A 27,057-nucleotide genomic window follows, 5' to 3' on the forward strand; every position below is an offset into this window, starting at 1 on the left:
TTTGGCAATGTAGCAGGATACAAAATTAACGCCAAGAAATCCATGGCATTTCTATACACCAACAGTGAAATTATAGAAACAGAGACTAAAAAAGCAATTCCATTTACCATTGCACCAAAAAAATTAAGATACCTAGGAATAAATTTAACTAAGGAAGTAAAGGACCTATATATGGAAAACTACACGACACTGAAAAAAGAGATAGAGGAAGATGTAAACAGATGGAAGAACATACCATGTTCATGGATTGGTAAAATCAACATCATCAAAATGTCCATACTTCCTAAAGCAATCTATAGGTTCAATGCAGTCCCCATTAAAATACCAACGGCATATTTCACTGACCTGGAAAGAACTCTCCAAAAGTTCATTTGGAACAATAAAAGACCTCGAATAGCCAACCCCGAATAGCCACAGCAATCCTGAGAAAGAAGAGTAAAGTAGGAGGGATCTCAATACCAGACTTCAAACTGTATTACAAAGCCACTGTTCTCAAAACAGCCTGGTACTGGCACAAGAACAGACATATAGGTCAATGGAATAGAATTGAGAACCCAGATATCAACTCAAATCACTATGCTCAATTAATATTTGACAAAGGAGGCACGAATATACAATGGAGTCAAGACAGTCTCTTCAATAAATGGTGTTGGGAAAATTGGACAGATACATGCAAAAGAATGAAACTAGATCACCAATGTACACCATACACAAAAATAAACTCAAAATGGATACAGGACTTAAACATCAGACGGGAAACCATAAAAATACTAGAAGCATCCACAGGCAGCAAAATCTCAGACATATGCCAAAAGAACTTCTTCACTGATATTGCCCCTAAGGCAATGGAAGCTAAAGAGAAAATAAACAAATGGGACTATATCAAAATATAAAGCTTTTTTTTTACAGCAAAGAAACCATTAACAAAACAACAAAAAAGCCCACTGTGTGGGAGAACATATTTGCAAATGTTACCACTGATAAAGGTTTAATCTCCAACATCTACAAACAGCTTATACATTTAAATAAAAGGAAAATGAATAATCCAATTAAAAAATGGGCAATGGACCTAAATAAAATATTTTCAAAAGAAGACAGAAGGAAGCCAAAAGGCACATGAAAACATGCTCAAAGTCACTAATTATCTGAGAGATGCAAATCAAAACAACAATTTGGTACCATCTCACACCTGTCAGAATGGCCAACATCAACAAATCAACAAATGACAAGTGTTGGCGAGGTTGCGGAGAAAAAGGAACCCTCGTGCTCTGCTGGTGGGAATGCAGACTGGTGCAACCACTGTGGAGAACAGTGTGGAGTTTCCTCAAAAAACTGAAAATGGAATGCCCATTTGAACCAGTAATCCCACTCGTAGGAATATATCCCAAGAAACTAGAAACACCAATCAGAAAGGATATATGCACCCCTATGTTCATAGCAGCACAATCTACAATAGCTAGCATTTGGTAACAGTCTAGGTGCCCCTCAGCAGATAATTGGATCCAAAAACCATGGTACATCTACACAATGGAATACTATGCTGCCATAAAAAGAAGGAATTTACATCATTTGCAGCAACCTGGATGGAATTGGAGAACATCATACTGAGTGAAAAAAGCCAGTCAATGAAAGAGAAACACCACATGACCTCACTCATTTATGAATAACAAAGAACATTATAAACTGGTGAACCAAAAGATAGATATAGAGACAGTAAAGCAACAAGTAGACTGTCAAATTACAGCAGGTAGGGTAGGGAGATCGGTGGGAGATAATAGTTCAACCGAAGTACTTGTATACATGCATATAAGTACAACCAATGGACACAAAGCTGGGGAGGGAGGGTATGTATGGGAGGGCAATGTTAAAATATGTACACAGATAATAATTTAATAATAATAATTAAAAAATGTATAGGGCAAAAAAACCACCGGGCAGGTTTCAAGAATCTGGTTCTGAGGGTGCCAGGAAGATTAGGAGGGATGTCGCTGGGAAGAACACGGGAAAGGTAGGCTGGGGCCAGGTCACCGAGGCTCTTCAGTGCATGTTTACGGCATCACATGTGGGCAGTGAGGTATGGGGAGAACCAGCTTGTGATTCCTGAGTTACACCAATATTACAGCCCAACACATTTGCTCTTTCTGTATGATTGAAGAAAAAAGAAGCAGAGAACTAGAGGTTCTGCAGCAAAAAGAGGTCTCAAGAGCTCCCCTCTCATCCTTGGTGATGACAGTGACAAGGGCACATGGCAGAAGCGCCAGTGGTCTGGGTGACTCATTATGGCCTGTGCTTAGTGGGCATGAGGTCCCTTTTCCACTACTTGCCCCTGGCCTTGCCCCCCACACACCATGGACACACCATAACCTCCATTCTTGAGCCCTCGTGGCACTGGTAACCTTGAAAGAACGATTTCCAGGCTCTGAACTATTCTATACATTTCTGGAAGGCATGCGTTAGTTCTTACGCTTCTGTTTACACCCCCATTGCAGTGGTGGACACATAGTGGGCTTGCCGTGTTATTTATAGCAGCTCACTCACCCCCGCCCCCACAAAAAATGGCTGAAAGAAGAGTATGAATATAGCAGACTACTTAATACTTTAAAGATTCTGAAGAAGAAAGCTCTAAGTACTCAAATAACTTAGATGTTTTATTTAAATTAGCATAATTGGTTACATGAATATTTTTAACTGCTAACTAGGAACAGAAATTTCCAGAGTGCCAATGGCTGCTTACACCCTCTTCTCAGCCAATATTTTACCAGGTCCTGAGTCATAGCTTTGAAATCAATTCTGCCCTTTACTGCAAAATCATTACATCAAGGAGATATAATCCTTGCTGTTTAATCAGTGAGGGTGCTGGACAATCAGGAGACATTGATACTGTGCTGTGTAACAAGGATCTGAATGAAGTATGCACACCAGAGATAAGAAGAATATGAGCAATTCAATCCCAAACCTGGCTCCGAAATGAACTCCAGGGAAAGGATGTCATGGCACAATCTCAGTAATTCATACAATCACAAAATTTTTGCACATTCAATATTTCACAGAGTCTTTAAAATCTTTCTTTCCCACATAAAATGAACATTCTAAAGATGAAACACTTGTGATATAAGAAACTGAATCTAGGTTTAAAATGATGTCAACTTATTGACAATTTTTGGTGCTATCTTCCTTATTTTTATAAAAAGAAACCTTCATTTAAGGAAATGAGAGAGAAGAGAGAGAAAATGTTTATCGTGTAAACTAGGGGTGTCGAACTCAATCAGAGAAGGGGCCAAAATCTAAAATCCAGCCTAAATCGCGGGCCGAATGGTTTACTGAACAGTCATAAACTGTCATTGTGATGGAAACGCAGCGGAGTGCAGTGATGACAGCGCGGTGCGGGCCACATTGCAAGGCCTGGCGGGACGGATTTGGCCCGCGGGCCTTGTGTTTGACACATGTGGTGTAAACAGAAAAAGTGCAGAACTGAGGATATTCCAGCTGGAAAATTTCAATCTTCTTACCATCTCACAGATACCAAAGAATGTAAGACTATGGCACCTAGAATGAAGAGAATTCCAGAACTGTGGAGGGTGAAATGAGTCCCCTTTTCCATCTTTTCCAGAAGTCCCTGAAAGTGGTGCATTTAGCAGATCACCTCCTTGCTTGTTTGCATACCCTCAGGCTTGGTCACCAATTCCCAGGTCCAGTGTGTTGGAAGCAGGGTGGAAGGGCCACATGATACAAAGCTTGATGCTTTAAATAAAAACCTGCTTCTGGCTCTTTGTTAGGGGGTAGTTTGGGGGCTGGTAGAATCAGAACCTCTATCCCCAGGGTCAGACCATGACTTCCTCAGCCCATGGATTTGCATGCAGTTTTCCCTGTGAATTACTAAGACCAGAGTCTCCTTTACCACTGCTTTCAGGATTGACCCATATTGCCCAGTCTCTTGCCTTGACTATGACTCATGCAACCAATATTCAGTTAGGATTCTATGGGACACACATGCCAGAGACTAGATGGGAACAAAGATAAATTAGGAGAGGATGTTCACAGAAAATTCAGTGCAGTACCTCTGTGACGCCACTTCTTACCATATGTATCCTCTCTTATTGGCCAGTAGCCTATGAGGTGTCCACATTTGCTCATTAGGGTGTGGATCCCGAGAAAGAAAATACTATCAAGAAGGATTCCTGGTGGCTAACTGGGCTCAAATTTAAAAGCAGAGCCCAGAAGCTGTTTATAAACTCTCATCATGCAAACTGCACTTCAAGGAGAAGCCTGCACTAAATTGCTTACCTATACTGTGTTCTGCCATTTGAACCAGCCCTTATAAAGGGGTTCCTGGAATTGTACAATATATCAACCAATAACACTAAGGCTTTCTCTGTCCAATCAAAGCTATCCAGCTATGTCCCATTAGCCTCTTCACTGACCAGTCAAAACAGCTCCATTCTTACTAATCAGGACAGTGTTTTTTTTGACCAATAAAAGTGGGAGAATTTGGAGTCCTCATTTGCATGAGGATGGACCAATCTGAGCTGGGGCAGGAACTTCTCTGTCTATATAAGTCAACTTTCCCTCGGATTAGAGAGCACACTTTTCCTTTCCACCGAAGACTGTGTTTCTCTGGCTGGAACTGAAATAGCAAAGACATCTCAGTGGACCACTGTAGAGAAGAGCTGTCTAGCTGGAGAAGGGCCTTGCCTCAAGGATGCCTCACCCCAGGCCCTCCTCACAACCATGATGCTTCATAATTGAGCTGTAACATTATTGAGCTGTTCCACAGCTGTGCTGATCTCATAGTCATGCTGAATCACAATTGAGCTGAATGCAACAAGTAAAGTTTCCTCCTTCACCACATCCCCAAATGGGGCTTTCTGATGGTGCTGAACTGACACCAACAACCATAGACCAAGGAATAGTTTCTTAGAGGAGCTTTCCATGGAGTACATGGAAAGACATGGTAGGGTGGCTTGGCAGCTTATTTCCCCTACTATGCTGTGAGCAACTTATTTGTTTATCTTTACTGAGCTAGTTTTGTGGGCAGTGACAGCATGTACTGGTCTCTCAGTAATAGCAGTTGCAGGTTGATAACAACAACAATAACCATTTAAAGAAAATTTACTGTGTGCTCAGAACTTTGCATATATTATTTCAGTAAATCAGTATCATGATTCCCTGATGTAGAACCATTATTTTCATTTCTCAGCCTCTGAGAAGTCAGGCACCCAACAGGGTATCTAAACAGTACATCCTCAATAAATTCCTGCTGGATGTTGATTGTGATTATTAAATAAACTAGAGGCCTGGTGCATGAAATTCGTGCACTGGGGATGGGGTGTCCCTCAACCCAACCTGCACCCTCTCCAATATGGGATCCCTCAGAGGATGTCAGACTACCTGTTTAGGCCTAATCCCCTAAACAGGCAGTCAGACATCCCTCTCACAATCCAGGACTGCTGACTCCCAACTGCTCCCCTGCCTACTTCCTGATTGCCCCTAACCACTTCTTCCTGCCAACTTGACCACCCCCTAGTCACTCCCCTGCCAGCCTGATAGATGCCTAACTGCTCCCCTGCCAGCCCTATCATCTCTAACTGCCTTCCCCTGACAACCCGGTCACCCCCAAATGACCTCCCCTGCATATTCCCTCTTTATTAGATTGGGTTTTTTCTTTAACATATTGGACAGTCCTAACTAGTTTGGCTAGGTGGATGGAGCATTGGCCTGCAGACTCAAGGGTCCCAGGTTCGATTCCAGTCAAGGATATGTACTTTGGTTGGGGGCACATACTCAGTGGGGAGTGTGCATGAGACAGTTGATTGATGTTTCTCTCTCATAGATGTTCCTAGCTCTATTCTTTTCCCTTCCTCTCTGCAAAAAATCAATAAAATATATTGTTTAAAAAATAAACATTTAAGATTCCTCCATATCTGCCTGGCTGGTATGACTCAGTGGTTGAGACCTCAGGCTGCCACCACTCGAAGGGGATCGCACCCTGGCCAGGCTGAGACTCCAGCCCAGGCTGCCGCTGCTGGCAGGGGATAGCGGGCTGTGGGGAGTGAATTTGTTTTTGTTTTTTATAAAGGGTCAGGAGGGCCTCTGGGCAGCATTCCGCCAGGCCGCTTACTCTGCAGGCTGTCAGCGGCAGCCCTCCCTGAGACTGGGAGACTCCAGCGGGGCTGAGAGGACTGGGCGCTGCCATCTAGTGGCTATGGGCTCTGCCATTTTTGTCATGGAATGATGGTTAATTTGCATATTTCTCTTTTATTAGATAGGATGTTCAGATAGTTGCCTACAATCACACAAGCAGAGTGGGATTTGAACTCACCTCTTTCTAAAGCTAAAGCCTAGGTTCATGAAAGATCTTAAGTAACACAGAAAATGCAGTTGCTCTCCCATCCAAAGTGCTCAACTGGACAATTTTAGTGAGGGGTCAATTTACTCTCCTATTGCCACATAGGGAAAAGACAGGGTGGCTCAGAGACAGTCCTAGATTTTCGTTGCACATCAAGCCAAGGATATATAATAAAGAAGCATTTTAAAAATCAAATTTACTGGGATGATATTGGTCAATAAGATTATATAAGTTTCAAGTATACATTTCTATGAGATGTGATATGTATATTGCATTGTGTACCCATCACCCAAATTCAAATCATTTTTTTCCCACCATGTATTTGACCCCCATTATTACTTACTACCCCTCCACCTCCCTTCCCTTTGGAAACCACTATACTGTTGTTTGTCTATGACTTTTTGTTTGTTTGTTTGTTTTTTAAAATATATTTTATTGATATTTTACAGAGAGGAAAGGAGAGGGATAGAGAGCTAGAAACATCAATGAGAGAGAAAAATCAACCAGCTGCCTCCTGCACATCCCTCACCGGGGATGTGTCCACAACCAAGGTATATGCTCTTGACTGGAATCGAACCTGAGACCTTTCAGTCCGCAGACCATCGCTCTATCCACCAAGCCAAATGGTTAACTTTTCTGTCTGACTTATTTTGGTTAACATGACATTCTCAAAATCCATCCATGTTGTCTCAAATGACAATATTTCATTTTTTCTTATGGCTGAGTATTATACTGTTGTATATATGTACCACATCTTTATCCAATCATCTAGCAAAGGGCACTTTGGTTGTTTTCATGTGCTGACAACTGTAAATAATGCTGCAATCAGCATAGGAATGCATATATCTTCCCAAATAAATGTTTTCAAATTTTCAAATAGAAACCCAGAAGAGATAACATCTAAATTAAGAATAGAGTCATATGGTAACTTTATTCTTAATTTTTTGAGAAATTTCCATAGCTGCTCTGCCAGTTTACATTCCCATCAGCAGTGAATGAGAGTTCCTTTTTCTCCACAACTTCTCCAATACTTATTATTTGTCTTATTAATGATAACCATTCTAACATCTGTGAGGTGGTATATTATTGTAGTTTTGATTTACATTTCCCTAATAGCTAGTAAAGTTGAGCATCTTTTCATATATCTGTTGTCTATTTGTATGGTCTTGTGATAAGTACATGGTCCTCTGTCCAATTTTTAATTGGATTGTTTGTTTGGTGTTGAGTTCTTTATATATTGTATTTTGGATATTAACTGTTGTTGAAATTGTTTGCAGATATCTTTTCTCATTTGGTTGGTTGCCTTTTTGTTTTGTTGGCAGTTTCTTTTGCTGTGAAGAAGCTTTTTAGTTTGATATAGTTCATTTATTTTGGCCTTAACTTCCCTTGCCTTTGGGGTCAAATTCATGAAATCTTCTCTAAGACCAAGGTCCTATGCTTTCTTCTATGTAATTTATTGTTTCAGGTCTCATAATTAGGCCTTTGACTCATTGTATATGGGGACAAACTGTAATCTAGTTTCACTTAAAATAAAAGCATTTTAATATGTTTGTTCACCCATCTATCCATTTAGCAAACCTTCATCGAGCACTGCTGTTCTAGGACAGTGGTCAGAACAGCCAAATGTCAACAGCCAAATGTCAACAGTACAATGATTGAAATTTCTTTTGAGAGCCACATTTTTTAAACTTAAACTTCTTTTAACGCCTCTTCTTAAAATAGACTCTCCCAGGCTGAGGTATTTTGTGGAAGAGCCACACTCAAGGGGCCAAAGAGCTGCATGTGGCTCAAGAGCCACAGTTTGCCAACCACAGAACTAGGAGATCACAGTACAATTCCCAGTCAGGGCACATGTCCGAGTTGAGGGCTTGATCCCCAGTTTGCAGGAGGCAGCTGATCAGTGAATCTTTCTCATCATTGATGTTTCTATATCTCTCTCCTTCTCCCTTCCTCTCTGAAATAAATTATGGCTTGATCAAGAAGAGTGCTATTTCCTTCCCCAACCTTGTATTGCCTAAGACTAGTGGTCAGCAAACTGTGGCTCACGAGCCACATGAGGCTCTTTGGTCCCCTGAGTGTGGCTCGGCATTAGAACCACTTCTTCAAAATAGACTCGCCCAGGCCGAAAAAGCGACTTCTGCACATGGACCACAAGGTTTCAATCGCACTGTATGTGCATGCCCGCACGTGGTATTTTGTGGAAGAGCCACACTCAAGGGCCAAAGAGCCGCATGTGGCTCGTGAGCCATGGTTTACAGACCACTGGCCTAAGCCTATCTTCTTAATAATACTTTATTTCAGCACCTGAGGGTTTTAAAGTGCTTTTCTACACATTATCTTAATTAATTCTCTTAATTACTTGAGGGGATAGACTGGAAAGTATTCTCATTGCCATTTTTATCAGTGCTACAAAAGCAATACGTGTGTAGGACAAGAAAAATTCCAATAATACAGATGGTTACAAAATTAAAAAGAAAATTTACTGCTTCTGTGCCCTTTTCCACAACACTCCTCAGAGATAATCATTTTTAACTGTTTCTATTTTTAACTTCTGGTATTTATCTCCATAACTCCAAATGATATTATCTGGTTATTTCTTGATTTTGTAGCCTTTAGGTTCCTGTCCATGGATAGTTGGGTGAAAGAACATATTTAAAATGCTTTTGCAAAAAAACCCCTCCAAAACAAACAAACAAACAAACAAAAAAAAGATGATAAATTTAGCTCATTTATATTACCTTCATTTTTCCTTAAACATTTTGTTTTATATTTACTTTGAGTTCTTATATTGCACATTCTTATAATATTAAATGACATAGTGCTTAAATCTGTATTTCTTTATGTTTTAACTTTAATATGTAAATATTAATATCAAAGAAGATGAATAATTTTTATACTTATACTTTCCCTTCATCTCATCTCCACCTGTCCCCCTTTTATTTCTAACTTCTATCAGCTCTACCATCACTTTTATACTGTTAAGATTTTAAACGTTTATCTTCTGTTCTGTAACTATAACTAAGTCTTATATGCTTTATTTACAGATTGATTTAAAAAAATTAAAACATGATACTTATGTTGAAATGATTATGAAAATATTATTTACTACAAGTTTAATTAGTAATTAGTTTTACAAAGGAGAAACTGTTATAACTAAACCTATTTAATTCAAATGAGAATGTTTTAATCATCCAAGTTAAATGAAACTTATGTAATGTTGATTGTTCAAAATTACACCAAAGTATTGCAATTTGCTTCACATTTGGAACTATGGCTTTTTTCCCCCCCTGGAATTTTAAATTGCCCAATTTCCCCCGCCCTCCAGGCTACTGGTTCACGTAACAGCTTATGCCTCAGCTGCAATCAGAGTTAGCTTCTAATAGCTCACAGCTGCCCACTTTTCCAGAAAATTGCCTTTGGCCTAATGGAAGTTGCCTCATCAGGAAGTTTAATTCTTCCCACACAGGCCTGCAGCTGATTGACTGACTGACACGGTGCAATAGACCAGCTTGCCTCAACCTGGGGACCATACTCGGGTGCAATCTGGTTCCTGTCTCCCTGTGAAGTCAGTGTACAGCTCATATTCAGCCACATTCTTGCTTAGCTTTTTTCTTGCTATGTACTGTTTTCATCATCCCTCTTCTTCAAAGTGCACTTCCTCAATAAATCACTTGTGAAAGCATCCTAATCTTAGGCTCTGATAGTGTTATTAATGGAATGTTGTATCTCCCCAATGTTCATTTTTGAAGCCTCCCCCCCAATATTATGGTGGGGTCTTGAGGAGACAAATCTAAATGAGGTCATGAGGGTGGAGCCCACACGGTGAGAGTAGTGTTTTCATAAGAAGAGCAAAGGAGACCAAAGCCCTTCCTCTCTTCATGCAAATGCACCAAGAAAAGGTGATGTGAGCACATGGCAAGCAGCTCACTGACTGCAAGTCAGGAAAAGGACCATCACCAGATACCAAACATGCTGGCACCTTGATCTTGAATTTCGCAACCTCCAGAACTGTAAGGAATAAATGTCTGTTGTTTAAGTCATATAGTCTACGATATTTTGTTATAGAACCTTGAGCAAGGAAATCCAACCTAAGACATTTGTTGATAGACAATTACAAGTCTTCACCAAATTACTAATGGTTATTTATTTATTTTTTTTGGCCTTACTATTTTTTGAAGAAATCTACTTTCTTTTTAAATATATTTTTCTTAAATTCCTATGAATTTCTTTTGTTTCTTTTTTTTGGATGGACTGGATCTTTATTTTAAAAAGATACTTGTTCAATTTTCAGTATCAAAACCGTTGCAGGATTTGGTTTCTCTTTCTCCCAATTGGCCTCCAAAGGGACCACACCAAAGGAGAGACATTAAGCCAATAATCTACAGGATGCGCACCTAACAGACTGCACAGAAACCTCACTAAAATGGGGCATTAGGGAGGGAAAGAAACTTAAAGATCAGCACATTGCCAACCCAGACTGCAGCAAGCTCTCACAGCCAGATAGGGTGGCCAATGTGCCCCAATCCCAAAGAAGCAAAGTTTCAAAAGAATACAAAATTTAAAAAGTTTTGTACATAAACTATTCAAGAGTTCTCCAGCACCAACTGGTACAAAGCACAACAAGATGGCACTTTTAGAGACAGCAGCTTCAGTCTCAGGAGAGGGTGATGAGATGAGCTTTATTAGGCTAAATCAGTGGCAAAAACATAATTTTCTTCCAGGAGAGCAAATAAAGGATCACTTCAACATAAGGGGTACATGATCCATTTTGTGAACCACCAGGGACAGGGTAGAGATGGGACAAGAATTTGGTCTCTTGCAGAGAGGTCTCACCATTTTAATTTGTTCACTTCTGATGAAAAAATAAAGTGCCCAAAGACACCTAAAAGCTGAAACCTAAATGTCACTTTTTTTTTCTTCTAACTTCTCCTGGAATGACCTTGCTGTTTTGGCTAGTACCTGCACAAAGCAATGATCCTCATAGTGGAGTCTTTACCTGAGCTCTTTGTGGCTCTCAGCAAGGCAGGCCCATTCCTCTGTCCTTCCGCTATGGAGAGGGCAATATGGACTGAGCTGAAAAATTACCTCCTAAAAGTGAGAAAAGGATTAGACTGCTGCTTGAGAACTGTGGAATTACTTGGAATGTTTTACAAATGGTTGCCATGTCAACAACAAAAAAGGTAATAACAACATGCTTTTAAAGACTTTGCATTGTGCTCACACTCCCTTAAATGTTGTTCCTGAAGGCGTTCAGCCTCCAGCCCAATCAAAATCTCTGAGGAGAGGCAGAGACAAGGGTGGGAGGGGTGTGGGAGGCAGTGAAAGGAGAAAGCAGCCTTCCAGTTAAAGATCAGCCCTCAGTAAAGGTCAGCTTCAAGCAGGCGGGTCTCACAGGCGGAGTGGGGGTCAGAGGGAGGAGCCGTGGCAGGCAGGACTGGGTGGCTCTACATCTCATTCAGGTCAAGCAGAGTCTGGCCCAGCATCCTTTGTGTACAGAGGTGTTCCTCTTTGGTGCATTTCAGTTTATCTTCCAAATCACCAATTGTCATTTCCAGCTTGGCTGCGGATCTCTCAGCAAACTCAGCACGGGTCTCTGCCTCCTTGAGTTAATCAGTAAGAATCTCTATCTCTTCCACATTTTTGTCTTCTTGTTGACTTTTCTTCAGCAGCACTCAGACACTTCAGGTTCTGGTCCATCAGTCTGATCTGCTCATCCATCTCTTGGCAACAGGCCTCTGTGCATTCCATGTCTCCCTCAATAATCATCAACTTACGAGCCATCTCCTTATATTTCCTATCTGCTTCTTCTGCAACGGACTTAGCTTCTATGAGTTGGATTTCCTGGAGTTCCATCTTTTCTTCATTTTTTTAAAGCTTGGTTTTCAATAATCTTCTTACCTCATCGGCAGTGAGCATGCAAATTAACCCAACAAAGATGGCAGCGGCCATAGAGCTGGAGCAAGCAGGAGACTTGTGTTGCCCCCCGTGATGGAGGAAGCCAAGCTTCCTGCCCAAGCTAGCCTCTGCTCAAGGAGGGGCTGGGAGCCTGGATGGTTGGGAGGTGTTGCCAGCCTGAAAACAGCCCTCAGCCCCTCACCCTGGCTGGCCACACCCCCATGGGGAATTGGCCCCCTCTGGAGGGCTTGGCCAGCCTGCAAACAGCCATCAGCCCCTCACCCAGGCTGGCCTGGCACCCCAGCAGGGACCCCCACTCTGAAGGGAGTGTGGCCAACTTGAAAACAGCCCTCAGTCCTTCATCCAAGCTGGCCATATCCCTCAGCAGGGACACTCACCCATGGGGGCGTGGCTGGCCTGCAAACCACCACAAGCCCCTCGCCCAGGCTGCCCCACACCCCAAGGGAACCCCCACTCTGATCCTGGACACCCTTGAGGGCAAACCAGCTTGCCCCCACCCATGCAACAGGTCTCTATTTATATACTAATAATCTATACTAATAAAAGCATAATATGCTAATTAGACTGGGAAATCTTCCAGGAGACCTTCTGGATGTTCTTCTAGAGGCAGTTAGAAGCCAAGAGGGGAGGGCAGTTGTGGGTGGGGGGGTATTGGGGATGATCAGGCTACAGGTGGGGGCAATTGGGATGAGAAGACCAGCAGGGGGGCCAGTTGGGGGCGAGCAGGTCAGCAGGCAGAGTGGTTAGGGGGAATCAGGCAGGCAGGCAGGTGAGCAGTTAGGAGACAGCAGTCCCTGATTGGGAGAGAGATGTCCAACTGCCAGTTTAGGCCCGATCCTGTAAACTGGCAGTAGGACATCCTTCAAGGGGTCCCAGATTGGAGAGGGTGCAGGCCAGGCTGAGGGACATCCCTCCCCTCCCCCCGTACAAGAATTTCATGCACTGGGCCACTAGTAGTGGTATAAAGAAAAATGGATGATTCAAGAGAGATTGAGAGAGTAAATTCCACAGATTGGTGGTTGTTTAATTATGGAGAGTGAAAGAGAGGACTTTTGGATATCAAAGTGGGTGTCTGTTGGAGGAAACATAACATATTCTGGAAGTATGACACTTGAGATGTGTCTGAAAATGGGTTCTATCCTAATAGTGAAATATGAGGCTTGTGCTGAGAAATGGCCTTTAAAGTAAGGGGGGAAAATGGAAATGCAAGTTGTAGGAGTAATATAATCCAGAGTAAAAGAAGAGTGAGAGCAAAATAAAGTATTAGAGGAGGTGGGAGGAGAGAAATGTGAATGATAAAGTTAGAAAGATAGGTTGGCACTAGATTGTGGAGAGCTATAACTATCATCTAAGGAGTTTAGACTTTAAGTTTAGACAGTGGGCTCAGGAGATTAATAAGATTAAAGTGAGTGAAGCCATGACTCCAAATTTTCTGGGTAGTTCTAAGGTTAGTGGCCTAAGAATAGAGTAGTGAAAAAAACAAAACAAAACAAAAAAAACAAAAACAAACACACACACAAAAACAAAACAAAACAAAACGAAAACAAACACACACACAAAAACAACAACAACAACAACAAACACACAAAACACAAAAAACCCTGTGAGTTAAAGGAGCTGGTGGGATTTCTATGGAGAACTATTGATATTTGCCAGGCATTTGAAAATATGTGCCTTTAAGTTCAGGACTGGAGATGTGGATTTGTAAGTAGGCTAAAATAATTAAAGCTGAGTTGGGAAAAGGGATAAGTTGAAGAGATTACCAAGGAATGAAGAGCAGTAAGGATTTCAGAAAATAGACCCAAGATGAGAACCTTAGAAATTGTACCATTATTCACAGGACATAAAGAAGGGCTGTCAATGACAGGACCAGAGAAGAAGTTATCAGAGAGGTAGGAAATAAACAAGACAAATGTGATTAATAGGAAAAGCAGGGTAGCTAAGTGTTGTAGGAGGAACGCAGGGATTAATAATGCTAAATTTCTTACCCTTCAAGTCATAAATTAATATTGAGAGGTCTGGGGGAAGTTCAATAGGCTTGAGGCAGAGGGACAGAAAAGACGGGTCCAAAAAGAAGAGTAGGAAGAGAGAGGATGGCATTTTACAAGGAATGCCTGTTGAACGAAAGACGGTTGAATTGTGGGCCAATCTCCATGCGACTAGAAAGCTCCTGGTAGTACCTCTAGAGTTTTAATTTATGGTTGTGGATCTGCTATTGTTTTCCATTGTGTCTTGCAGACCATAAAATAATGTAGCTGAAATGATTAATTCACCTTTATGTCTTTTCTGGTCATTTTTTAGTACTCAATATAGTTATTTTAAAATAATTTAATCCACTCTCTCAGCAATCTCAGAGTTTGCAGCTTATACTTTATGGCTGCACAAATGACTGATTGGGCTCCTAGTTATGGTGGAACTGACACACTGATGCCTGCTGTTTCCTCCAACCCAGACTCCTTGGGTTGTACAGAAAAAAAGCCATGCATTACAGGAGTGAGGAAGAAAATGTTAAGAAGTTGTTACTGTATTTCTCTCAGTTTAATGGAGATTTTTTTGTTGGAAATTTATCCAAAGATCAAGGATGAGTAGCTGATTGCTTGTTGGTAGGCAATATGGTGGCTGCACAAGCTGCATAATGTATATAACCACACATATAAGACCTATGTTCATATTTCTCTAGATATTCTAGAAATAGAAATATACAATGGAAATTAAAGAGCATGATTTTGTTGCAATGCCTTCCTAACAGTCCTCATTTAAGCACATAATTACAGCTGCATGGAAAGGGCATAGGCCTGGGAATCAGGAAGACTAGGGTTTAAATCTCTGCTTTTACTAGTATGACCCTGGCCAGGTTCTTTCACATTTCTGTGTCTCAAATTCATCACCTGAAAGCAGGAAGTAATATGCTGAAGACTCACAAATCTACATTTCAGCCCAGGTTTCTCTCCTCATCTTCCTATCCTTATGTTTAACTGTTTACTTGACACTATGTAGGTGTTTAATGGGCAACTCAAATTCATTTTGTTCAAAACCAAACTCATCATACTCCCTATCTCAATAAAACAAAGCATTGCTCTTCCTGAAATTTTCCTAGATTAGTGAATGGGTCCTCCTTCCAGCCGGTCCCCTAAGCTAAAGATGGGCAACATCCCTGACTTTACCTTCTGCCTCACTCATTTTCAGTTAATCACTACGTCTTATCAGTGTAATATTCTAAGTATCTCTCCACTTCTCTCCCTGCTTATTTTCACCATACTAGTTCAAGGTACTGATATCTTTCTGTCCAGACTTCTCATCTCCCACCACTTGCCCTCTTGTAACTAAAATGTAATCTCACTGAGCTGCTTTTAGTCCTTGAGATATGCCATGCACTTGATTTCCCCCCAGCCTTTAAAAGGGTGGCTCTTTTTGCCTGGGATGTTCAGGCTAGATCCCATCCTTCTTTTGCTGAAATGCCATTTACTTTGGGAGTCTTCCCTCATTCCCATCTTCTCCTGGATCGGGTTTGGTATCCCTGCTCAGCAGCTCCATAATGCCTGGAACTTCCCCTCATACAGTACTTATCAAGTACAGGGTATCCCCCCAAATGTATACACACTTTGAATACTTATAAAGGCAGTGTATATTAAAATACATTTCATTTTCAAAATTGAGCTATCAGCTGTTAAAGTATATATACATTTTTGAGTGAAAATGTCATGAGGAAACCTAATATATTTGAGATAAAATAAAGAAATAAAAAATGGGAGAAGAAGGAGGGAATTTATAGCTCTGCCTATTCCCCAGAATACATCATCTTCCTCAGGACAGCCCCTGGAATAGTTTGACTATTCCTAGATTATATGAATACTAAATAATATATTTTGAACATTTACTATGTAACCAAGTGCTTTAAATACATCATATCACCCAATTTTCATAACAATCCTATGCAATAGTGTATTATTATTTTCTATATTATGTAAATAAGGATAATAAGGTTTAAAGAGCTTAAAAAACTTTTGTCCAAGATCTTTGTGGTAGTCATTTCCCTAGATTGCTGCCAATGATCCTTACCTCCTGGTGTTAGTGCCTTTGTGTAATCCTCTCTTACATTGAATAAGAGCTGGCCATCGTGACCAGTAGAAAATCAGAGGTGATGGTATGTAACTTCCAAGAAGAGTTAATCATATCATTGTAGTCCTGCCTTGCTCTCTTGGATCACCCACTCTGAGTAAGCCAGTTGCCACATCATCAGGACACTCAAGCAGCCTGCGGAGCCCACATGGAAAGGAGCTGGGTCTCTCTGACAATAGCCTGTTCCTACTTACCACATGAGTGAGCTCCCAGCCCCAGTCTAGTCTTCAGCTAACTGCAGCCCCAACCAACATCTGACTACAACCTTGTGAAGAGACCTTGTGCCAGAACCACTTACCCAAGCCATTGCACAACATGGCCTCCCAAATGTGGGAGTTGGGTCAATTGAAGTTTGCTTTCAGCATTCACTATAATATTTTCCTGCAGCACTTCATATTTGTTTTTATGTTAAAAGTTTTATTTTTGTTTTGTTTTTATTGATTTCAGAGAGAGGCAGAGAGAGGGAGAGAGGGATAGAAATATCAATGATGACAGAGAATCATTGATTTGCTGTTTCCTGCATGCCCTCTACTGGGGCTTGAGCCTGCAACTTGGGAATCGAACAGTGACCTCCTGGTTCATGGGTCGACACTCAGTGTACTCCTGTTTTGAAAAGAGTAAAAGGAGTGTACCAAATTTTTCTGCCATAAAGTAAGCTAACAAATGATAATAAAGCAAGTTAAAAAAATGTTAATTGAAAGGAGAAATCCTGGTACAGGAGAGAACTGATTGTGCTCTGTCCTTGGTAGACTTTTGAGTCATTCATGCAGTATAGTGTCTGGAGAGTTCTAGTGAGTCATGCATTGCTAACTATGGAAGAAAAATGTATTTTCTAAAGCTGTCTGTTATTACTCATGCCTTTCAGTCAGCATCACAAATGCTGGTACCCTATTGGCTGGTGATCTAATGGAGAGTTCCTTGTAGACAGATCTAACACAATTTCCCTCTAAATCTGATAAATTTGGCACAAGTCCTTTTATTTGGCATGCAAGATGTTTGCATTAACATTGTGACTTATTTTGGGCTTGGTGTTAAGAGGATTGTTTAGTAGCAAAATGGAACATTTGGATTTTGTGGCAGTCAGGAAGAATGCTCTTATTTTATAATGAAACGACTGAACAAAGGTTCTTTATAGTGATTCATTCTACATGTGGGAAAAATTTATTTTTACATATATTCTATCTTTATTGGATACACAAAGCTGCTTTACTTTCAGTATTTAGGCAGATTTTCCAGCGAGTGATTTGGGAACAATATACGTAAATTATAAAGATAGGTTCCTCTGCGAAACGAACAGGATTGAAACTGTAGGATTAAATGTTAGGAACCAATTGGGTTTTATTCCTAACTAGGCCAGAGCTTGTGTATAACCTTGAGCTATTCATTTAACCTCTTTTTAAATTTAGATTTCATGTTTGAAATAGGCAGGAAGTTGCTTACCTATTAAGCAAAGGCAGAAACAATTTCCTGACAGGAAGGTGACTAAGCAGCCAAGGAGGCTAAATAGCCTCTTGTCTTAGAAGTGTTCAGGGAGAGAGGCAGACAGCTGCCTTGATGAAGTGGAGTGGGTGCTTGAAGAAGGGGGACCAGACCACGCACACGAAACCTCACATTTAGGAATGGTAAAAAGGCTGAGTCACGGAGGGCCTGTTATTTGCCAGCCACTGTGTTAGATTCTGGGAGATAAGTTTCTGCCTTCACGAAGTTTACTTTGAGTCTGCTTTGTTCATGTTTGAGATCATTCAGGAGAGTTTCTGTGATTTTATTATCTGCATCTGAATATATATATATATATATATATATATATATATACACACACACACACAAATATATATATTATACAGTAGTAGAAACTCAATAAATGTTAAATTCCTTTATTAAGATTACAAACAAGATTTTCAAGGAATTCTCTTTCTGGTTGCCAGCTAAATTTCACATATTGATTAATAATATCTGTCTAAGCCAACTCTCAGGATTCAGAAGTAAACCGATATATATACACACACACAATTATACAGGATCAATGCTCAAAAAATACAATCATGGAAATCATATGGAAGAGGAGTCTGATATTGTATGGAATATTGTTAAAACAAGCCTTGCTATAACAAGGCCTGGCCCACCTTGTTAGATGAGTGCAGTGAATTCACATTGGCAACATTCATTACCTGAGACGAGAGCATGGGGAATGCTTTAAAATTTCTTCACAGACTTCCAGGTTGGAGTTAGTAGGCCCTCCTCTCCTCTGTCCCCAGAGGGGCTTCTTACCAATCTGATGAAGTGTAGCTTGGATGGTGATTGGTGGTTCTGCAGCAACTGACCAATTGATTGGAACACACCAGCTGCTTCTAATCTCCTGCAGTCAGGGGCATGTCCAATGGTGGTGTCCTGGCAGTGAAACGGCATCCGTGGTCTTGCACCAAGGAATTGTTTTCAGCTCACATTATTACAAAGCAATGGTTCTTCCTACCATAACACGTTTGAGATGCTCCTCCTCTTGCCAAAGTGCATGCTGCTCCTGCAGGGGGAATACAACCATAGATGCAGGGAAGAGCAGGTGAAGAGACAGCAGCAGCATCACACAGTGGGCCCTCTGTGGTTTCTCAAGTCCTTCTGTGTTATTGGCTCATCTGTTCCATTACTGTTTTTAAATTAAAATGGCTCCAGCTCCTATCCTACTGACTTAAGGGATGGGGTACCACAGAAACCTTGAAATATCTCTCATGATTATGTTTACATTTCTCCAAGTCATCTCTAAGTCAGAGTTTCTGTTCAATTGAATTCTTCATCAACACTCTTCTTATTACCCCCTGCCTGTGTTGTCCATCTCCTCCACAGGATACTATTTTAGGAACTGCCAGATTCCTTTATACCCCAAAGCACCACTGATCCAAGGTAGCTCTGGGGCTCAGATCAGATAGCTGGGAGAAATATTTTATTAAGCTGCTCAGCCAAATTCTCTGTCCTGATTCTTAAAGCACCATTGTGTTCTTCCCTTTAATAGCATCAAGACTTAGGTGTAGTTTCCTTTCTCCTGCATCTCTGTACATAGAAGGGAGTAAAAAGGTAGGAATTTATTTTTCCTTTGAAATAAATATGCCACCTCAGTGCCCCTAGGGAAGCAGAAGTGGTTTTACATTTTTATCACAGAAGGACAAAAGAAATCAGTATTTCATAAAGCATGATGATAGGAAACATATTTCTTAAGAGGTCCTTGAGAAGTCCCCAGAAAATCCACTGACAAAGACTCAGTTTTAAAAATGACGTCGTAGCCAATTCTATAAGCAAAGACTACAAACTTAGCATTCCAACAAGAGAAGTTGGCATGAACGAGATATACATGGGGTTTCTCTGATATTAGAACAAGAAGTATCCATTCATATAACTTAGTGAATATGAATAATATGAATAGCCAAGCCCTGAGAGAACTTGAGATCAATGTCACTACACCCAAGTTTTAGTTATTTATAAATATCCTATATAATAAAGAGCTTATATGCAAATGGTCATCACACTGTCACAACATCATGCCTTAATGGCTCAGACACTTAATACTAAGGAGAGAGAAATGAGGACCAGCCAGGCACAAATGAGCTTGTGAGAGAGGAATAGGGACCAGCCAGGACAGCTGCCCGCCCAAATCTTGGGTGCCAGTGGCTGGGCTGAGCCTGTGCCTGTGACCTGACCCGGGAGAGGAACATGCTGCATGCCCCATGGTCCTATGCATCAGCAGCTGGGGCTGTGGCCTGGGAGAGAGAAAAACCACCTACCTCATGGTCTCTGGTGAAGCTGGCCGGAGTCCTGGGGGGCTGTGGCTGGCCAGAGGGCGGGAAACCCAGGTCCCGGGTGCCTGCAACCAGCCAGAAGAGGGAATCCTGGTTCCTGAGTGCAGGGCAAGGCAGAGGCAGTTAGGGGCAATCAGGCAGGTAGGGGAGCAGTTAGGGGCAATTAGGCAGGCAGAAAGAGGGGTTAGGGGTGATCAGGCAGGCAGGCAGGCAGGCAGGCGAGCAGTTAGGAGCTAGTTGTCCCGGATTGTGAGAGGCAGTCGGACATCTCTCGAGAGGTCCCACATTGGAGAGGGTGAGGGACCTCTCCCACCCCTCTGCCCAGTGCACAAATTTCATGCACTGGGCCTCTAGTCTATATTATAAAAGGCCTGTAGCCCTAACGCCGTAACAACCAAAAAACAGTGTGTGTGGGCGGGGCTGTCAGTGTGGTGGGGTGGCTGGCGGGTGGGCAGGGCTTCTAGCTTGGCAAGGACATATGGGTGGGTGGGGCCACGCCATTTCATGATCTGGGCTTCTAGTACATATGTAAGTATTTAGAGTTCATGATCCCTCATTCTCATTGTGGCTTTGGTTATTTTCAATAACTTACTCTGCCTATCTTCAGAAAACCACTTGTTTATGTGTGGGCAATACCAGGGAGCAGCATCCTTTATAGAATGCTGTTTTAGCTTGACATATTTATAAAAACTCAACCCTAGAGTAAGGCCTGAACTTCCTCTGCATTCAGCAACTTTTAGAAGGAAATATGATAAAGTATAGCACTAAAAAACAAACCAGCATGTTTTTGGAACAGCTATATCGTTTCCTTTCCAGTAACACATAAGTCTTATTGTTTTTCTTGTGTCATATAGCGTGTAAGTTTTTTTGCAAGAATGTGTGGGAGGCAGTTAGTCAGACATAAGCAGAGCAAGGATGATAGGCTGATAGGCCAGGTCCAGTAGGTCACCAGGGCAAGAAGCCATAGGTGCCTAGAAAATGACAAGTATGGGGTGAGACCTTGTCCCCAGGGTGATCTTTCTACCCCAAGCATGTGGCTGGCCATGTGATTTAGACTCTGACCTTTCCTCCCTAGAGATAACATTTAGGTCTCTTAAGTATTTCAGCTCCAGGTCCAGAAAAGCAACAAAACCAGACAAGCCATGCCAAGGCTGACCTCAGGACCAGCTGCCTTGAATAATGTTCCCCTGCCTGGGCTCAATCAGTAAAGTTCTAGACCTGAATATTCTATTGAGATCTCTCCCTGGGACCTCCCCTAAAATCTCTACCCTTAAAACCCTTAGAATAGAGGACCTAGTGTACTCTCCCTCCCAGGAGCACACCCTTCCTTCTCCTTCCTTTATCTCTATAACTTGTTTCCTAAGCCCATTTCTTCTACAGATTACTCCTTCTACGTCTGTGACTTTTTAAATAAATGTTCTTTTGTAGTTTTAGCCTTGGCTCTGCATTCTTTCTTAGTCAGAATTCAAGTTCTGAGGTTGCTGAACCCAGGTCCAGTCTGACCCCACCAATCTAAAAGCCAGTGTGTTCCTGCCAACAACAAATGTAAACAGATGAAATCTGAGGAGGCATGTGGTTGAAGTAATAGTACATTTCATGGCCTTTCCATAGGCAGTTAACCACATGGCTGTATGCTTCCTTCCAGGCCAGCAGTAGAGTGTTTCTTGGCTGCTTTGTCTTCAGTTAAAGGGATTGCCAGATTAGGTCAGGCCCACCAAGGCTTTTTTTTCTCTTTTAATTAATCATTGTCAACTGATTAGGATTCTAATTACAGTAGTAATATCCCAACATATTCACTGATTTTTCCCATACTTAAGGTTGGGAGGGGGATTATATTAGTTCTGTATATTAGGGGGTAGGAATCTTAGAATTCTACCTACCACAAATGGTGACTATCTTTCATGTTTTAGAGCATATTAATAAATATAAAAGTTTAAAATCTCATTCTAGGGATCATGTATCAAATTGGTACTACGTCTTTATTCTATAGTGTCTTTCTTCTTTCTGTTTTTCCTTCTAAAAGTTGAAACAATGAACTGTTTTCTGTATTTGGTATAGGCTTCTCCAAAACTAAACATAAGATCACATTAGAAAAAGTCAGTATGACATCAGCCATCTCTAGAACTAACACATCCTAAGCAATAATTTGTAAATGGGAACTCAAAAGGTTTGGGAAATAGATAACATTAAGCTAAGGTATTCAAACTATGAACTCAGAAGAGTATGCTCATATCAGCCTATGTAAAGATGTAGACAACTTAATTGGTTTCTGCACTGTGTAAAGGAAGATGATTTATACAGGGGAAATGCACTGCAATGAACTTAGTAAAGGGTTGAAGCAGAGTTGTTGAGTTTGATAATAATAGCTACTAAAATCATCCCATTTATTTCACTGGGTTTGGTTCCCAGACAGGAAATTCTTCCCACTTGAATTTGGTTTTCTAGATACCACACAAAGATTTTACTGGCCAACAGGCATGAGAACTACAGTATTCTTTGTGATTACATTTCTTAATGAAAAGTAATAGACATTCTAGCTGAAACCGGTTTGGCTCAATGGATAGAGCGTCGGCTTGGGGACTGAAGGGTCCCGGGTTCGATTCCGGTTAAGGGCATATACCTTGGTTGCGGGCATATCCCCAGTAGGGGGTGTGCAAGAGGCAGCTGATCGATGACTTTCTCTCATCGATGTTTCTAACTCTCTATCTCTCTCCCTTTCTCTCTGTACAAAATCAATAAAATATATTAAAAAAAAGAAAAGTAATAGACATTCTAGTTTATATATTCTTTTATGAATTTGATTAAAGTTAATTGTCACCCTAGAATCCAACTGTCTCTAGGCATACCAACAGAACTCACCCTGTAGACATAAACTTGAGGGCTAGACTTTAACTGAGATGACCAAGCACAGTGTCATCCCTTGAGATCCTGACTAGCCCCTGGCCTAGACAACAACTCTGTCTTAACGTTCCCTATTGAGAGTTTTGGATTTATAACATGCGTTGAGAAGGCAATGTCAGTGACCTCAGTATTTGGAGCTCAAATCATCTGGTGGCATGGGCTGACAACCTGAATATGTTTTCAGCTGAAATGAGCAAGTGGTTGCAGCAGTTACCACAGCAACGGTGTGGCTGAAACCCTTGGGAACTTTCTGCTGAGGAATAAGGGGAGGGATCGTGATGGCTTCAACATGAATTAATAGTGACTTTTAGGATTAGCCTACTGGGAATCCTTTATTTTTTTTCTAGTAAACATAAGTATGGAATCAATTGAAGATGGCAGGCAGCACAGGTAAAGGCAGTACTTGTTGCCTCCCACAACACATCAAAATTACAACTAAAATACAGAACAACCATCATTCAGAACTGCCTGAAACCTGGCCAAATGGAAGCCCTAAAACTAGAGATTAAAGAAGATAGCAGCTTTAGCTGGTTTGGCTCAATGGATAGAGCGTTGGCCTGTGGACCAAAAGGTCTCCAGTTTGATTCCTGTCAAGGGCAGGTACCTCAGTTGTAGGCTCTTCACCAGCCCAGGCCCTTGTCAGGGCTTGTGCAAGAGGCAACCAATCGATGTGTTTCTCTCACATAGATGTTTCTCTTGTCTTTCCCTCTCTTTTCCACTCTCCCTAAAAATTAATGAAAAAATATCTTTGGGTGAGGAAGAAGAAGGAAGAGGAGGATTAAAGGAGGAGGAGGAGGAAAAGGAGAAGAAAGCATACTGAGACTGGTAGGAGGGGTGGAGGCACACTTGTGAGGTGTGTTTTTACTTAGGAGGTATATCTTGGCCACAGAGACCTCCTTCGAGGAGCAAGGGGCCTTGGGCCACACCAGAATCATCAGCTCAGGGTTCCAGTGATGGGAAGAGGAATCCCTGCAACTCTGAACTGTAAAAATCAGTGGGAATTGTGACTGGGTAATAATAAAGACTGCCAGAGCCCTAACTGGTGTGGCTCAGTGGATAGAGCATCGGCCTGCAGACTCAAGGGTCCCAGGTTTGATTCTGGCGAAGAGCATGCATCTTGGTTATGGCTATATACCCAGTAGGGAGTATGTAGAAGGCAGCTTATCAATGTTTCTTTCTCATTGATGTTTCTAACTCTATCCCTCTCCCTTCCTCTCTGTAAAAAAATCAATAAAATATACTCATCATTTCACATGGCCACTATTTGTGTGTGTGTAATGGGAGCGTTTAGCAAATTTCAAGTATACAATATTGTAATATTAACTATAAATTATCATGCTTTCCATTAGATCTCCAGAAATGAAGTCAGAATCTCAACCATTCACTTATTGATTGCATTTAGAAGTCAGTCATAACATCATCTTGCTTGAGATGGGGTGCTTGTTGAGGTGGGGTGATATTGCAGATATTACTCTAGTAAATGTGATTGAAATATGCTTGACTGGCACTCTAGAAATTGTTCAAATTGTTAAAACAAAAGAATAGGTCTGATAATAAAAGACAAGGAATTCTAGATACATATTTTCTTGATTGTGTTTATCACATGTCGATACAGGTCATAGACTGGAGTGAGGTGTCATTTGGTGAAATAGACTGTGGCCAAAAGTGTAGAACCAAAGGTGGCGACTGATTTAAGATACTTGTGATTTAGGGTAAACACTATGACTTTCCTCGGTATAACTGATCCACCAAACTAAAAAATATTTCATAAATATGAAATAAAGTTACACAGATTTAATATGAAACATGCTTGGATCTTCTCTTTACTTTGTGTTTGCTATGCACCAAATTTATAAGTCCCAATATGACTGTATTTGGAGGTAGGGCCTTTGGGTTACAAGTTAGGTTTAGATGAGATCATAAGGGTAGGAACCCTATAATGGTAGTAACATATTTATAAGAAGAGGAAGAGAGACCAGAGATTTCTCTCTGCCATGCAGGGCACAGTGAGAAGTCTATGAGCCAGGAATAAAGCCTTCATGAGGGAACTGAATTGGCTGGCATCTTGACTTTGGACTTCCCAGACTCCTGAACTGTGATAAATTAATTCCTCTTGTTTAAACCACCCAGTCTATGGTATTTTGTTATGGAAGCCTGTGTTGACTACTATACTAATGTTTACTATGATAATGATGCTCACTATATATTTTTAAGACAGTTGTTTTTCTTATTTGATTAGAAATCCTTTATCTCAGAGCATCTGGAGGATGATGTGGGTAGAACTACCCTTAGGTAAGGCAAGAAGTTCTCCTGTCATTGGATCTATGCTTTAGAAGCCCCAATATAATCTTCTACTACCTAGGCCCCCTTCTGCAGGGCCATGGGGGATATTCTCACCTAGAATCATGGTTCACTCTGATATATCTTGATTTGGGCCTGAATGTGTTTCTATTCTAGCTTGTCCTGAAAGTGTACTCTTTTCACCCAAGCCAAGGGATGGGCAAGGGCAGCTGTTTACAGGGGGTTGGGGACAGAGCTTGGATGTGTGCACGATTGTATCCGCACATGAGCCCTCTCTCTGCGCAATCCGAAACCAAGGGGAAGAGAAAGGAGATGGCTGAGACCATTTTCATCTTCTATGATCAAATTTCAGTGCAGAATGCTGTGGAGTCTAAGAATCCTAAATTTGAACCTAGTCTTTAAAGTTGTTATAAAGGTATATTTGCAAAGGAATTATGATACTTTATTTAACAGTTTGCTAGACTGATTTATAATTTAAAAGTATTTATACATATAGGAAGTGAGCCTCTATTTGTACCCTATGTATATTCAAGCCTTGCAAAAATTAAGAGAGAGTCTGGGTTGGCATACCCCAGGACACGGGTTTGAAAGGTTTGTTCTAAGCTTTACTCTGCTGATATTTCTCGTCTACTACTCTACTTACCTGTGGCAGTCAGAATTACCTGTGCCAAACACTATGCCAGAAAAGAAGATTGCTTTATATATCAAAATAGGAGGGAGGATTCCAAGTAGTAGTTCTCTCTACTTCTCAGTTTCCATTTTTTGTAAAATGGGACATGAAAGCACTTCTTTCATGAGGATGTTGTGAGAAATAAATTAAGTAATAGTGCATTTAACAAAATGGTTGACACACAGAAAGCTCTCAAAACGCTACATATTTTTACAATTATTATTAATATCATCTTGGTTCAAAATTGAACATTGCTGGATATTAGGTAACAGTGGCTATTATATTAAAAAAAATGTATCTTGTCTGACAAGTGATAAAGTGAGCTCAAGCTGTAGACAAACCCACGAACCCAGCTCAGCTGGGCTACCACCACCTGAGGTCCAGCTGCTCCCTCTGGAACTGTGGGAGAGTGTCAGGCTAACCCTCTGCTCTTCAATGTAGAGGGGCCTGGAATCTCAGAAAAGTGCAGGCCTTGTCCAGGGCTGGAAAAGAGGCAATAGGCACAACAGTGGCTTGACATTCTTACTTCAGAGACACAAGGGTGAACTCCCCAAACAAGTTCTGGGCAGAAATTCTCACTCATGTGTTAAAATTCTGGCCTTCAAAATACCTATTAACTGAGAGAGAGCCAATATTTTATCAATGTCAACAATTAACATAAGCATTTGGTTGGAATTGGTGAAAGTAGATTACAGTCCAAGGAAGAGAAGAGAGAGTGGCTGGTAAGGAGCAATGATTATCAAACTTTAGTATGGCATGGAATCACCTGGAGATCTTAGATTATTGGGCCCCATCACTGAGCTGCTGACTCAGCAGGCCTTGGATTGTCCCTGAGAACATTCATTTCTAACAAGTTCCCAGGTGATCTTAATGCTGCTGACTTGGGGGTCACGTTTTGAGAACCACTGATCTAGAGTCTTGGGACTTGTTTTTGAAAGGCTATACTTTTGTGAGTAGAGACATTCATGGTTCAAGATAGAAGGGCCATCCACCAGGGCTAGCGCCAATGGTGAATGTGG

At 41.2% G+C, this 27,057-nt stretch overlaps 1 pseudogene; it reads right to left on the reverse strand.

Annotated features, from left to right (window-relative positions):
- Positions 1-11,773: 11,773 nt before the first annotated feature.
- LOC118729622 lies at positions 11,774-12,228 on the reverse strand (annotated as a pseudogene).
- Positions 12,229-27,057: the final 14,829 nt, after the last annotated feature.

The sequence above is a fragment of the Pipistrellus kuhlii genome, unplaced genomic scaffold, assembly GCF_014108245.1.
Source record: "Pipistrellus kuhlii isolate mPipKuh1 unplaced genomic scaffold, mPipKuh1.p scaffold_m20_p_3, whole genome shotgun sequence".
Lineage (NCBI taxonomy): Eukaryota > Metazoa > Chordata > Mammalia > Chiroptera > Vespertilionidae > Pipistrellus > Pipistrellus kuhlii.